The 7,506-nt window shown below is 43.0% G+C and overlaps 1 long non-coding RNA gene across 1 annotated transcript; it reads left to right on the top strand.

The window, feature by feature from the left end:
• Nucleotides 1–1,037: 1,037 nt before the first annotated feature.
• On the top strand, nt 1,038–7,031 carry LOC149971322 (uncharacterized). The gene is made up of 2 exons (XR_016492708.1): nt 1,038–1,246; nt 6,035–7,031. It is a non-coding gene; the product is annotated as an uncharacterized LOC149971322 (long non-coding RNA).
• Nucleotides 7,032–7,506: the final 475 nt, after the last annotated feature.

The raw sequence follows: 7,506 nt of genomic DNA, 5'->3' as shown, positions 1-7,506 counted from the left end.
GCGTGCGTGCGTGTGTGCGTGCGTGTGCGCGTGTGTGTGTGTAACAATGATTTGTCACATCAATCCTGAAAGATTGAGAGAGTGAAAGAGATAGTGAGATGAATAGAGGGAAAGAGAGAGATAGATGGAGAGAGAGATATTGCTTCTGAGAAGTCATAGCTGCTTGACTGAAGCATTTCCTGTGGGATCAGGAGTTATGGGGTCAGGGAGAGGAGAGAGAGAGCTGGAGGGTGAAAAGGAGAGAGAGCAGGAGGGAGAGAAGGTAAGAGAGAGCAGGAGGGTGAGAAGTAGAGAGGGAGAGGAGGAGGGAGAGGAGAGAGCAGAAGGGAGAGGAGAGAGAGAGCTGGAGGGAGATAAGGAGAGAAAGCAGGAGGGAGAGAAGGAGAGAGTTGGAGAGAGAGAAGGAGAGAGGCGAGAGAGAAAAGTTGGAGGGAGGAGAGAGGAGAAAGAAAGCAGGAGGGTGAGAAGTAGAGAGGGAGAGGAGAGCGAGAGAGGAGGAGGGAGAGGAGAGAGCAGAAGGGAGAGGAGAGAGAGAGAGCTGGAGGGAGATAAGGAGAGAAAGCAGGAGGGAGAGAAGGAGAGAGTTGGAGAGAGAGAAGGAGAGAGGCGAGAGAGAAAAGTTGGAGGGGAGAGGAGAGAGGAGAAAGAAAGCAGGAGGGAGAGAAGAAGAGAGGAGAAAGAGAGAAAGCAGAAGGGAGAGAAGGAGAGAGAGCAGAAGGGAGATAGCAGGAGGGCCAGAAGGAGAGAGTGTTTGTGTGTGCGTGCGTGTTTGTGTGTGTGTGTGCCTGAAAACCATAGTGATTTTTGATTAGAAGCCAAAAGAAAAACGGTCAAATAATGTGTCAATGTGGAACGCATTACCAAATTAAACACCTGTTGAGATTCATATTAACAGGCCAGAGAATCAAGGTGTTCCTATTTTCCTGTAAATCACAGCAAACCGCTCCAGACAACCAGCAGAGATGATGATTAATTACTCCATGCCCGTCATCTTTACGGAATGTCTCCTTCGACCTCCATTTTCACAGAAATGGGTCATCTCCCTAAGGGGACTTCCAGAAATGCACAGCCCAGCCTAGACCATGTCCTCCTGGGCATAGCATGGACTACTTTCTCTCTATCCTTGGAGAGGTAAAGGTTTCACAAAACAGAATTTGTCCACCTGGTTCTTTCCCCTGCTGACTATGACTACTAAAACACTTGGACCCGGCAGGCAGCGGCTCGGAATAAACTACTCCATTCAGTGGTAGGTGTGTGTGTGTGTGTGTGTATGTGTGTGTGTGTGTGTGTGTGTGTTGCACAAGTTCTTTGCCAGACATTTTCCTCTGTTGCTGCACATCAACAACAATCCCTTAAGAAAACTTGTTCTGAGATTGTTCCCATTTTATGGATGGTTAATGAAAGCAATGTGATTTGGAAAACACTTGATAAACTCCGGGATTTTCACAGAATGAATCATAGACAACCCTAAGCCAGTGTACTCACATACAGGACACACACACACACACACACACACAAACAAACACACAGGCCAGTGTATTGATTTTTACAGAGAGGAGAAAGATGGCCTTTGTCTGGAAAAAAACTTGTCTGAGAAGGCTTTTGTCATGTGCAGTACACAATTATGCAGACAGTGCATTTTAATCACAGATAAAGACAGTAGGTTACTGAAGACAAACAATAGGGGTGAGGTTGGTCGGGGTGGTCACATGAAGTAACCGTCTAAGCAGCCCAAACATTGTGTTGTTCGAATCACGTCATAGACAACTCTTGCATTTGAACAACTTAGCAACAACTTATTATGTTTGAACTACTTTGCTAGCTATAATCCTAACCTTAAAACCCTTTATCAACTTACTTAGTATGCTAGTTTATTTGTCACGTGCACCAAATACAACAGGTGAACCTTACAGGTGACCTTACAGGCTCTAACCAATAGTGCGGAGAAAAAAAAGCATGTGTGTGTAGGTAAGTAAATAAAACAACCTTAAAAAGACACTTGAAAAAAAGAGTAGCGAGACTACATACAGACACCTGTTAGTCCGGCTTATTGAGGTAGTATGTACATGTAGCTATATACAGACACCTGTTAGTCCGGCTTATTGAGGTAGTATGTACATGTAGCTATATACAGACACCTGTTAGTCCGGCTTATTGAGGTAGTATGTACATGTAGCTATATACAGACACCTGTTAGTCAGGCCTATTGAGGTAGTATGTACATGTAGCTATATACAGACACCTGTTAGTCCGGCTTATTGAGGTAGTATGTACATGTAGCTATATACAGACACCTGTTAGTCCGGCTTATTGAGGTAGTATGTACATGTAGCTACATACAGACACCTGTTAGTCCGGCTTATTGAGGTAGTATGTACATGTAGCTATATACAGACACCTGTTAGTCCGGCTTATTGAGGTAGTATGTACATGTAGCTATATACAGACACCTGTTAGTCCGGCTTATTGAGGTAGTATGTACATGTAGCTATATACAGACACCTGTTAGTCAGGCCTATTGAGGTAGTATGTACATGTAGGTATATACAGACACCTGTTAGTCCGGCTTATTGAGGTAGTATGTACATGTAGCTATATACAGACACCTGTTAGTCAGGCCTATTGAGGTAGTATGTACATGTAGCTATATACAGACACCTGTTAGTCCGGCTTATTGAGGTAGTATGTACATGTAGCTATATACAGACACCTGTTAGTCCGGCTTATTGAGGTAGTATGTACATGTAGCTATATACAGACACCTGTTAGTCCGGCTGATTGAGGTAGTATGTACATGTAGCTATATACAGACACCTGTTAGTCCGGCTGATTGAGGTAGTATGTACATGTAGCTATATACAGACACCTGTTAGTCCGGCTTATTGAGGTAGTATGTACATGTAGCTATATACAGACACCTGTTAGTCCGGCCTATTGAGGTAGTATGTACATGTAGCTATATACAGACACCTGTTAGTCCGGCTTATTGAGGTAGTATGTACATGTAGCTATATACAGACACCTGTTAGTCCGGCTTATTGAGGTAGTATGTACATGTAGCTATATACAGACACCTGTTAGTCCGGCTTATTGAGGTAGTATGTACATGTAGCTATATACAGACACCTGTTAGTCCGGCTTATTGAGGTAGTATGTACATGTAGCTATATACAGACACCTGTTAGTCCGGCTTATTGAGGTAGTATGTACATGTAGCTATATACAGACACCTGTTAGTCCGGCTTATTGAGGTAGTATGTACATGTAGCTATATACAGACACCTGTTAGTCCGGCTTATTGAGGTAGTATGTACATGTAGCTATATACAGACACCTGTTAGTCCGGCTGATTGAGGTAGTATGTACATGTAGCTATATACAGACACCTGTTAGTCCGGCTTATTGAGGTAGTATGTACATGTAGCTATATACAGACACCTGTTAGTCCGGCTTATTGAGGTAGTATGTACATGTAGGTATGTTAAAGTCACTATGCATATATGATGAACAGAGAGTAGCAGTAGCGTAAAAAGAGGGATTGGTGGGTGGTGGGACACAATGCAGATAGCACGGTTAGCTAATGTGCGGGAGCACTAGTTGGTCGGGCCAATTGAAGTAGTATGTACATGAACGTATAGTTTAAAGTGACTATGCATATATGATAAACAGAGAGTAGCAGTAGCGTAAAAGAGGGGTTGAGGGGGCCACACAATGCAAATAGTCCGGGTAACCTTTTCAGGACCTGTTCAGGAGTCTTATGGCTTGGGGGTAAAGACTGTTGAGAATACTTTTTGTCCTATACTTGGCACTCTGGTACCGCTTGCCATGCGGTAGTAGAGAGAACGGTCTTTGACTGGTGTGGCTGGGGTCTTTGACAATTTTCAGGGCCTTCCTCTGACACCGCCTGGTGTAGAGGTCCTGGATGGCAGGCAGCTTTGCCCCAGTGATGTACTGGGCCGTATGCATTACCCTCTGAAGTGCCTTGCGGTCGGAGGCCGAGCAAATGCCGTACCAGGCAGTGATGCAAACGGTCAGGATGCTCTCGATGTTGCAGCTGTAGAACCTTTTGAGGATCTCAGGACCCATGACAAATCTTTTTAGAATCCTGAGGGGGAATAGGCTTTGTTCGTGCCCTCTTCATGACTGTCTTGGTGTGTTTGGACCATTCTAGTTTGTTGTTGATGTGGACACCAAGGAATTTGAAGCTCTCAACCTGCTCCACTACAGCCCCGTCGATGAGAATGGGGACGTGCTCGGTGCTCCTTTTCCTGTGGTCCACAATCATCTCCTTGATCTTAGTTACGTTGAGGGATAGGTTGTTATTCTGGCACCACCCGGCCAGGTCTCTGACCTCCTTCCTATAGGCTGTCTCGTCGTTGTTGGTGATCAGGCCTACCACTGTTGTATCATCAGCAAATTGAATGATGGTGTTGGAGTCGTGCCTGGCCATGCAGTCGTGGGTGCACAGGGAGTAATGGAGAGGACTGAGCACGCACCCCTGGGGATCTCCAGTGTTGAGGATCAGCGTGGCAGATGTGTTGTTGCCTACCCTCACCACCTGGGCCCGGCCCATCAGGAAGTCCAGGATCCAGTTTGAGAGGGAGGTCTTTAGTCCCAGGTTCCTTACCTAACCTTAGCTATAACCTTAACCTCTAACCCCGAACCTAACACTAACCTTAACCCCTAAGCCTAACCTTAACCTTTAGCCTAGCTAACTTTAGCCACCTAGCTCACCTAGCTAACATTAGCCAAATTGGAATTTGTGTAATCTAGGTTCTGAAATAAGAAAACCATGTAATACACACGAAATGAGAGAGCTTCAAGTTCCTATGTGTCCACATCACTAAGGACCTATCATGGTCCAAACACACCAACACAGTCGTGAAGAGGGAAGGACAATGCCTCTTGGAGGCTGAAAGAATTTGGACTGGGTCCTCAGATCCTCAAAAGGATAAATTATACAGCTGCACCATCGAGAGTACCTTGACTGGCTACAACATCGCTTGCTATGGCAAATGCTTGGCAGACTGTAAGGCGCTACAGAGGGTGTTGCGTTCAGCCCAGTACATCACTGGGGTTGAGCTACCTGCCATCCGGGTCCTCTATACCTGGCAGTGTCATTGACTGCCCTTTCTTTATTTAGCCCATTTCTTCTTTCTTTTAAACTCTGCATTGTTGGAAAAGGGCTCACAAGTAAGAATTTTACTGTAAAGTCTACGCCTGTTGCATTCGGCGCATGTGACAAATTACATTTGATTTGATTGATTTGATTTGAAATGCATAATGAATACATTTATCTTTCGTGTGCCTGTCAATATTTTCAAATATATAGTTTGTTTCTACTGTATTTCACAATGAGCTGTGATAGTGTGTTGAGACGGGAACAGCTGAACAGGGAAACAGCCTGAGTCGTATAAAATAGAACATACAGGTTCATGAATTAAACGTTTCGAGTTTATGCCGCAAGTTGTTGGTAGACGGTAACAGATGGTGGTAAATTGCGTCATTCTGTCATTGTGCCACATTATCCCAAGAGGGAGTTATAACGTTGATCTATCGGTAGTCTAAACTGTGGCACAAATTGGGGGATTTTTCACACCTAGCCCAGCTATTAGACTATCCATTTGTAAATTAATGGAGGTGTGAATGTTTCAGTCCCAGAGTCTCTTTCCTCTTGCACTAGAGTCCTACATCAGGCAACAACAACAAAAAATCAGCTGGCAGATGGTCCCGGAATTGAGAGAGAACTTGGTTAAATTCAATGGAGCAATTACACTTGACATGTGGACTGACCATTTTCAAAAAATAGGATACTTGTGCCTTGCAGTCCATTACATAAAGGAAGAGTGGGTGTTATCCACCACTGAGTGGGACAGTGCAGCTCAAAACTGCAGATAACATCAGGCCAGCTACTGTCTGTGATTTATTTAGAATTCAAGGCACACTAACCAGCATGGGTACCACAGCGATCTGCAGCAATACTCCATCCCGTCTGTTTTTTTCCTTAGTGCGACATTACATTGTTTTTCAACAGGACAATGACCCAACACACCTCCATGCTGTGTAAGGGCTATTTGACCAAGCAGGAGAGTGATGGAGTTCTGCATCAGATGAACTGGCCTCCACAATCACCCGACTTCAACCTAAATGAGATGGTTTGGGATGAGTTGGACCGCAGAGTGAAGGAAAAGCAGCCAACATGTACTCAGTATATGTGGGAACTCCTTCAAGACTGTTGGAAAAGCATTACAGGTGAAGCTGGATGAGAGAATGCCAAGAGTGTGCAAATCTGTCATAAAGGCAAAGGGTGACTGCTTTGAAGAATCTCAAATGTAAAACATGTATTTTACTTGTTTAACAATTTTTGGGTTAATACATGAATCCCTATGTGTTATTTCATAGTTCAAACCCTCAAATGAGTAGGTGTGTCCAAAATGTTGACTTGTACTGTATATCACTGAATGACCAAAAATATTGGAATAAAGTAGGCTACTGAAATTGAAGGTATCCAAATGTTGCTTACTGAAACATCCAAAGTCATCCAACTGTTATAACAGGATTTGAGACAAGCATTGGGACTGGTCTTTGTAAGTCAATGGGATTTTTATTTTCACTGGATCTCGTTTGGATATTGGTTAGACTACAATTAGGCTGTGGAACTGTTATGATAATTTTGCTCCCTACTTGCAGTCGCTAAGTAGCCTAGGTCCACTACTGACCGGTCACGTTGTACAGCGCCATATTTTCCTAATGGAAATCCTGAGGCCTAAATAGGATACTGTAAAATGCATTTGAGTTTTTCGTGGAATAGAAACACCATAATATTAATCAATTGAATTAAGCTCCATTTCTAACAGTACAAACAGCACAACAAATACAATAATAATTTACAGACAAATTACTATAAATCCAATATAGTCTCTAGTACAGCTAATGTTAAAAACCCTCAAATGCATTTGTGAATACAATAGTTTAGACTTACAGCTCCATGTCATTTCAATAACTTAATTTCAATAAAAACCTTGAACCCACCTGTCCCTGACTTTTCCTAAATATCTGTATTTTACACTCTAGCAGTACATGAAGATACATATCATAAAATACACGTATTTTCTGAGCATTTCATCCTCAAAGCACCATGTGCTATAATAGCTGAAGCTTTGGCTACACCATGTATGAAAATAACTTGTTCATTAGCAGACATCACATGCTTATATTCCCCAGCCTTTTACAATATAAATATATGTTGGACTATAACAGAATACAATGGCTATTTGTTTATTGTCGTTAGTAGACATGGAGTTGTGGTTATTCTAGGAAAACATATTTTGAAAGAGAGACCATCTGTAAAATGTTTTCTGTCTGAAAGTATGTTAACTAAAAACCTTAGAATATGCTATTTTGGATAGGGTATAGCAATCAAAATGTCTGACCTGCATGGGCCTCTAGGATTATTTGGAAAAGTAAGCAAGCACCAACAAGCTTCATAAAGATGCCCTCAAAGAT

The sequence above is a fragment of the Oncorhynchus mykiss genome, chromosome 27 (genome assembly GCF_057628025.1).
Source record: "Oncorhynchus mykiss isolate SJ-2025 chromosome 27, ASM5762802v1, whole genome shotgun sequence".
Lineage (NCBI taxonomy): Eukaryota > Metazoa > Chordata > Actinopteri > Salmoniformes > Salmonidae > Oncorhynchus > Oncorhynchus mykiss.
This window is presented reverse-complemented; position numbering and strand designations above follow the sequence as displayed.